The following is an 8197-nucleotide window of genomic DNA, read 5'->3' as shown; positions in this document are numbered from 1 at the left end:
AGACAAGCTCTCAGAATATATGCAAAGCCCAGGCATGTCATTTCTGACGTTTTAGAAAAATGAATAATCTCTGAGGAAGAGAATATTCCAAGTGCTGTAGGAATGAGTGGCAGGCTGATGATTTATCTATCCCCAAAGGACGGAAAATGACAATGGTCAGAAAAAGGCAGGGAACTCAAGGACAAAGTACAGATTCTGCAAGATCCATTCCTAAATCTTCAGCTCCTTGAGAAAAATGATATAAGATGCATCACACCGTCCTCAGTGAAATTCCCATATGGGAAGATAGTAGCTAGAGGAGTTGGTTGTCTTGGTCAATGTAGCATGGCACCACCAGGAAAACTGAGGCAGGAAGATTTCTGTGATTTCAAGTCTAGCCTGGGAAGCATAATGAGTTCAAAGCCAACTTAGGCTACATACTAAAGCTCTGTCTCAAGAAGGAGGAGGGAAAGAGGAGGGAGGAGAGGGAAGAGAAGGAAGGGGGGAGGGAAACTGCATAGCAAGCAAGATGTGGTTGGTGGTGTGCACCAATAGTCCCTGCATTGGAGACACTAAGGTAGGAGAATTGTGAATCCGGCTCTGCACTTAAGGCTCGCAAACAAACCAATAAATAACTGGGAAAGAAGTTCGACGCTTAACTTTTTAAACAGGTATCTTCAGAAAATGAGATTTCATTTTTTCAAGACAGGGATTGCATGTGTGCATACAGGAAACAAAACACACATGGATGTGAGCAGGCGCACACCCTTTCTACACACTTCATAATAAGAGGTAATGAGATGATAGTAACCTTATTTCTTCATGAAGAAAATAGGCTGTGATGCTATGAATGTTTTCCTCAGAGACCGAATTAATATCTTCATTTCCAAGTCTTGGCCAAACTGCTGCGATGAATACTTAAGACTCCGTGGAAAAGGAATCTGGATGCTAAATATGAAGTGTGGGTTGCACACTTCACACCAGCCTGCTTTTTCAGGGTTTTAAATGTGTGGAGAGCTGCAAGAACTGTAACTGTGGCCAGACAGACCCTGGCTCGGGTGCTAACTCCACCACCATGAGCTGTGAAATGTTATAGAATCTCCTCCAACTACTCCCAAAGCTCCTGTTTCCTCATCTCCAAGTGTAAATGATAATCTCACCTCCTCAGGATTTTATGCTGTGAATGGAGGAAATTTACTCAGACAAAGGCAGAAACAGATAAATCTGGAATATTAACCGAGTAAATGGGGTTTTCCCTCACCCACATTATAATATTCCCAAAATCATAACTTAGCAACATGTTAACAGGTGGGGCAAAATTGATTTGATTGTACTCCATTTTGAATGCCATGGGTATTAAGACTGTGGTAGAGACAAATTATTCACAACATCATAAGTATGTGGAAAGAATTCACTGAGGAATGGATAAATGGGGAAGCTTGTTGACTGTCCAGTTCAGTCCTGACAATGGATTAAAACTATGTCACAACACAGGTTTAAAAAGTAAATTATTTTACCAACAGCAGCTCTTAATTATTTTTATATTTTTAATTAAAATCTCATAATCTCCCCCTTTTATTTTCTCCTTCCAGTTCCTCTGATGTACTTATCCTTGCTCCCTCTCAAAATGACAGCCTCTTATTTTATTGCTATTGTTACACACACACACACACACACACACACACACACACACACACACACCTAAATCTGTAAGTGCAAACTGGTCTATTTACTGTATGCAATTTGAGGTCTGACCACTTGGATAACCAATTACAAGGTTCCTCCTTGGAGCATACCTGCATTCGGCTATCAAGGACATATGGAAAGAAGAAGTAAATAAATAAAAATAACCTCTGCCTTCTGATTCCTGTCTTGTTCGTAATGAACTAACTACTATTTAGAAAGTCAAGTCAAACACAATAATGGACATCAGGAGCTCTGATACAGTAGAGATGCTCTCAGCCACTACTGGTGGAAGACATGACTTCAGGATCCAGGATTTCAAAACTACCCAAAGCAATCTCCCATCCAGACACTAGACCAGAAAACAAATGTTCTCTAGGAAATATATAAGCTTCCTGGGGGGGATTTTCTTTAAGTTGTTTGTCTGTTTCTGCCTCTGTGCACTAAGCCTGTTTTATTATTATTATCGTTACATTTTGTCTTCCTCCAACAGCCGCTGATTGAAGATGGGAGTGTGGCCATTGGTGTGTTGCCTGTGCTCCAGTGAACAGCCCCATGCCGGCACACATATGACAACATTAATAGGACTTAGTAAGTTATTAATAAAAAGAAAAAGAGGACATGAATCTGAAAAGGGGGCATGTTACCAAGTATACTGAGGAAATTTGAGGGGGGATGTAGGGTGGATAGAATCATACTTCAGTGTACATATGTGTCAAATTCTCCATGAATATTGCTTTAATTTTTTTAAAAAATATATGACTGAGGTCCCTGTTGACAGGACATCATGGAAGCAAGGAGACTAGAAACACAGGAGCAAAACTTACTAGAAGAAACTGTGACCTGTTTTAAGAGTCAAGCCTACCCCAAAATTCTGAAAGGCATTGGCACTAAAAACCCTAAGAGGAAACTCAAGGGAGGAGACATCGCTGCAGCTTATCTAGAGACAGTGGTGTCAGCAGCACAGGGCATGCTCAGTGCCTTAAGCTGCCGTGGAGGAACCTCTGAAAGTGTGCTTTGAGAGGCATGGGAGGACCACAGAATTCCTTAAAACGAAGGGTTTTCTCTGCCTCAACTCTAAACTTCTAGTACTGTTTGCCTAATTTAAGATGGTCCCCAGTATAGGACTGAGTGAGCTGGAGGAACCAGTAACACTACAAGAAGATCTACAGAGTCAACCAACCTGGGTCCAGGGCTCTCACAGAGATGGAGCCACCAACCAAAGAGCATGCAGAGTCTGGACCTTGGTCCCCTACACATTTGCAGCATATGTGCAGTTTGGTCTTCATGTGGGTCCCCTAACCAGTGTAGTGGAGGCTGTCTCTGACTCCATTGCCTGCCACTAGATCCCTTTCCCCTAACTAGACAGCCTGGCTGGGCCTCAGTGAGAAAGGAAAAGTTATGTTTAGTCCTGCTGTGAATGGATGTCTCAGATTGTGGTGCTACCTGGAGGGGGGTCTCCTTCTCTGAGAAGAAAAGGGGGGGGGTAATGGGAGGAGAGATTTTTTTAATTAGATATTTTCTTTATATACATTTCAAATTTCAAATGCTATCCCAAAAGTCCCCCATACCCTCCCCACTCCCTGCTCCCCTACCCACCCACTCCTGCTTCTTGGCCCTGGCATTCCCCTGTACTGGGGCATATAAAGTTTGCAATACCAAGAGGCCTCTATTCCCAGTGGTGGCCAACTAGGCCATCTTTTGATACATATGCAGCTAGAGACACAAGCTCTGGGGGTACTGGTTAGTTCATATTGTTGTTCCATCTATAGGGTTGCAGACCCCTTCAGCTCCGTGGGTGCTTTCTCTAGCTTCTCCATTGGGGGCCCCGATGTGTGAGCATCCACTTCTGTATTTGCCAGGTACTGGCACTGTCATATGAGACAGCTATACCAAGGTCCCTTCATCAAAATCTTGCTGGCATATGCAATAGTGTCTGGTTTTGGTGGATGATTATGGGATGGATCCCCGGGGGTGGAGGGTAGTCTCTGGATAGTCCATCCTTTTGTCTTAGCTCCAAACGTTGTCTCTGTAACTCCTTTCATGGGTATTTTGTTCCCTATTCTAAGGAGGAACAAAGTATCCACCTGTTTGTCTTCCCTCTTCTTGATTTTCTTGTGTTTTGCAAATTGTATCTTGGGTGTTCTATGTTTCTGGGCTAATATCCACTTATCAGTGAGTGCATATCTAATGACTTCTTTTGTGATTAGGTTACCTCACTCAGGATGATATCCTCCAGATACATCCTTTGTCCAAGAACTTCATAAATCCATTGTTTTTAATAGCTGAGTGGTACTCCATTGTGTAAATGTACCACATTTTCTGTATCCATTCTTCTGTTGAGGGACATCTGGGTTCTTTCCAGCTTCTGGCTATCATAAATAAGGCTGCTATGAACATAATAGAGCATGTGTTCTTATTACCAGTTGGAACTTCTTCTGGGTGTATGCCCAGGAGTGATATTGCTGGATCATATATGGAATGAATCCCCAGGTGGGACAGTCTCTGGATAACCTATCCTTCAGTCTCTGCTCTACACCTAGTCTCCATATTTTGGGGAGCTAGATTCTTAATTTCACTTCAATTTAAATTGCCACACATCAGGGGAGGTTATCTATTGTATGGAAAAAGCTGACAGGTGAGGGGGATAGAACAGAGGCCCCCTTCTCTTATTCTTGCTCTTTTTCTTCTGTCCTTTTTACAATCTTAACCTTATTTCATGTTTCTTCTTTCTGCATGATAAAGTAACCTAGTCAAATAACATATTCACTTGTTCTTCACAGGAAATATAATCACATGCTTTTGAATGCAATCCTTTTGGCAACAGTCTTTCTTTTTTCACTAATTTATTTACTCATTCACTTTACATACTGATTGTGAACCCCATCCCACCTCTCCTCACAGTCCCACCTTTACAAATCTCTCCTCCCTGGTCATGATGGATGATCATTTTGATGTGTTCTTAGATTCGGTTTGTGAGGATTTTATTGCGTATTTTTGCATCGATATTCATAAGGGAAATTGGTCAGAAGTTCTCTTTCTTTGTTGGATCTTTGTGTGATTTAGGTATCAGAGTAATTGTGGCCTCATAGAATGAATTGGGTAGAGGACCTTCTTTTTCTATTTTGTGGAATAGTTTGAGAAGAGTTGGAATTAGGTCTTCTTTGAAGGTCTGATAGAACCCTGCACTAAACCCATCTGGTCCTGGACTTTTTTTGGTAGGGAGACTATTGATAACTGCTTCTGTTTCTTTAGGGGACAGAAGAAAAGAGTAAGACTAAGAGAAGGGGCCTCTGTTCTATCCCCTCACCTATCAACTTGTTCCATACAATAGATAGCCTCCCCTGATGTGTGGCAATTTAAATGGAAGTGAAATTAAGAATCTAGCTCCCCAAAATATGGAGACAAGGTGTAGATCAGAGACTGAAGGAAAGATTATCCAGAGACTGTCCCACCTGGGGATTCATCCCATATACAGTCACCAAACTCTGACGCTATTATGGATGCTAAGAAATGCTTGCTGAAAGGAGCCAGACATAGCTGTCTTCTGAGAGGCCCTGCCAGAGCCTTACAAATACAGATGTGATGCTTGCAGTCAACCATTGAACTGAGCACAAGGTCCCCAATGGAGAAGTTAGAGAAAAGACTGAAAGAGCTGAATGGGTTTGCAACCCCATAGGAAGAACAACAATATCAACCAACCAATCCCCCAGAGCTCCCAGTGACTAAGCCACCAACTACACTTGGCTCCAGCTGCATATGTAGCAGAGGATGGCCTTGTCAGGCACCAATGAGGGGAGAGGTCCTTGCTCCTATGAAGGCTTGATAGATGCCACAGTGTAGAGGAATTGAGGGCACGGAAGCAGAAATGGGTAAATGGGTAGAGGAACACCCTCATAGAAGCAGGGGGAGGAGGGATGGGAGAGAAGGTTTCCAGGAGGTAGGGGGGCGGAGATGGGAAAGAGAGTAACACTTGAAATGTAAATAATGAAAATATCCACATATATAAAGATTCTAACTCCCCTATCAGATTAGGCAGATTTGAGATGCCCCATGGATAAACGAAGCTTAGTGTACATCATATCGGCCAATGAATACACCATTTCCATTACACTTGTATTAGAGAGCCCTACCAAATGAGTAACTCTAAAAGAAGCATTCCGCCTTATGCTTCAGAAGCAATGGATTTCCAAAGGACCTGATCACATTGTATTGTACTGGGGAGAGAGAGGGGAAGGGCATGGGGACAGGGACGGGGTCAGGGGACACTCTGCCGTATTTTGCAACCTTTCCTAAAGAAAGAAGTAGTTGTAATGGTTGTTTATTGATTGTTGATTTATTGTTTTTATCACTAACTCACATGGAAAAGAAGCAACGCATAAAAATATTAGACAACGCAACCCTCTTTCCTTGGCACCTACAAACATGAACAGTGGACACTCAATGGAAAACTAACACTAAAATTTTGTTGACCCTTTTTTCTGAATTGCCCATTAGTAACTTAGTTTCCCACAGGAAACTAAGCTGACATTTTGTTCTAAATTATCCACTGATAAAATTCAGTGTACACATTAAAGTTCTTATGGCAGAATTCATTGGCTATTCATACAACTTCCCTGTATCTTTATTGAGTCATTGATTGGAATGCCATAATAAATATAGTAAACTATGGTCTCCTCTGTCTTTGTCTGTCTGTCTGTCTGTCTGTCTGTCTCTTCCCCTGCCCCCTCCCCATGTGTGTGTGTGTGTGTGTGTGTGTGTGTATGTGTGATGTGTCTTGTCTTCAGGCTTTCTTTCTTCTACTTGATGGAATTTGTTGTTAAAATTTCGTTAAAATTTCCAGTAAGTTTCTTAACCCTTTGCTGGGTTTATATTTTCTAGGTTCTGGAATTTCTTCATTATAGGTAGATATCTACTATCTGACCACAGGATTATAGAAGAACCAAGATAATAGAAGTATGGGGACTTCATAACAAAAGCAATCCACATTTGAACAAAGGTCTATATGACACACAAGACTAGATTTTTACAGCATATTTTTAGTCTTTATAATGAATAAAGAATATTGTGAAAAGGCTACTATTGCCATATATAGGATAAGAAATGCTACCATGACAAGGCCTCATGTTATACTGGTGGTATTTGAGGAACACAGATTGAACATAGGATATTCACAATTTTTATGAATCTGTTTTTATAAAGAGAAGGTTTTATATCAAAGAATTTCAGGCTCCTTCAGCCCTACATAAGCATTTAACAGCCTGGATTTCTAGAAGGAAGCCAGTATGAAGGCGCCTTGTTACCTGGTAATATGGTTTCTCAGGCTTATTGTTTAGTGCTAACTAAAGGCAGTCAGAGCAAATTAGAGAGCTCCAAAGTTGATGGTTCATTCACTTGCCAATTTCTCCAATGTGTTGGCCCCTAAACAGAAATTTTCTTCTATTTAAAATAAACTGCTTTTCAGAGGACCTACTGTTGAGTCTTTGGCCAGGTCCATGGCAGGATGAATTGGGCGTGGCTACGGCATCTCTTTGTGCGCATGTGCTACTTCCATTCCTCGTTTCTCTCCCCACTTACGCTTCTAAATCTCAAGAATGCATAGGAAGAAAATTTAAAACCTCTGCCAAAAACTATCACTATCCCTGAGCTTGGTCATAAACTTTAATTGGAAAACTGATATTAAGTATGTATCTTTAATACATTTTGAAATCGTGAATAATATATGCAATCACCCAAAGGCTGAGTTGTGCACATGGCTTTATTATTCACACATAAACAAAAGTGCAGGGCACTGTGTTGTCAATTAGTGTCCAGCTTCTTTGGAAGAGCAAGGAGCGAAAAGCAGGTGGACCTCAACTGGCAATTTACATTCGCAAACATCTTTATTCACAAGCTGTAAAAGCAAGCTGGTAACAGTCGCCAAAGTGGTTTCCAAGACAACTTATCTCTGGATTTAGTGTTGCTGCTTCAGGAGGGAGGCCTATGAAGAATTTAATTAGCTAACGCCTCATCCTCCTTAGCCAAAAAAAAAAAAAACATGGGTTTTCTTTCAAGTTAAAATTTTCTATGGAATAAGTCAATGGAATTAGGGTAGACACAGACATTGAGATAGACTCATATGTACCCAAGGTACTGGGTAATTACAGCATCAGTGGCTTTCATACTCTGTCTCAGTTGTTCATGAGTGTGAATAAAGATGGAGCCAGGATGTAGCAGATAAATATCTCATGAATAAATAAGAAAACACGTTGACACATATATATCCAATCCAATTACATATGGATGCATTTGTTTTCCTTCTTTCCTATTCTCAAAAGTAAATGGGCAGTTTACTAGAAAGTTAATTTAAAAACCAACGAAGAGCATCGCATCGAAGGAAAGATAAATCAGATGGAAAACTGATGGAAATTTTGGAGTTGTAAGAATTGTGCTTCACAATTGGTTCTGAGCCTCCAGGTAACCATGGCAATACTGGAAACGATACAAACTGCATGGCTTAAATTATTCCCAACAGAAGGGAATACTTTTTCTCTTC

Source organism: Mus musculus, chromosome 15 (genome assembly GCF_000001635.26).
Source record: "Mus musculus strain C57BL/6J chromosome 15, GRCm38.p6 C57BL/6J".
Lineage (NCBI taxonomy): Eukaryota > Metazoa > Chordata > Mammalia > Rodentia > Muridae > Mus > Mus musculus.
The sequence above is the reverse complement of the archived record's forward strand: the minus strand, read 5'-3'. Positions refer to the sequence as shown.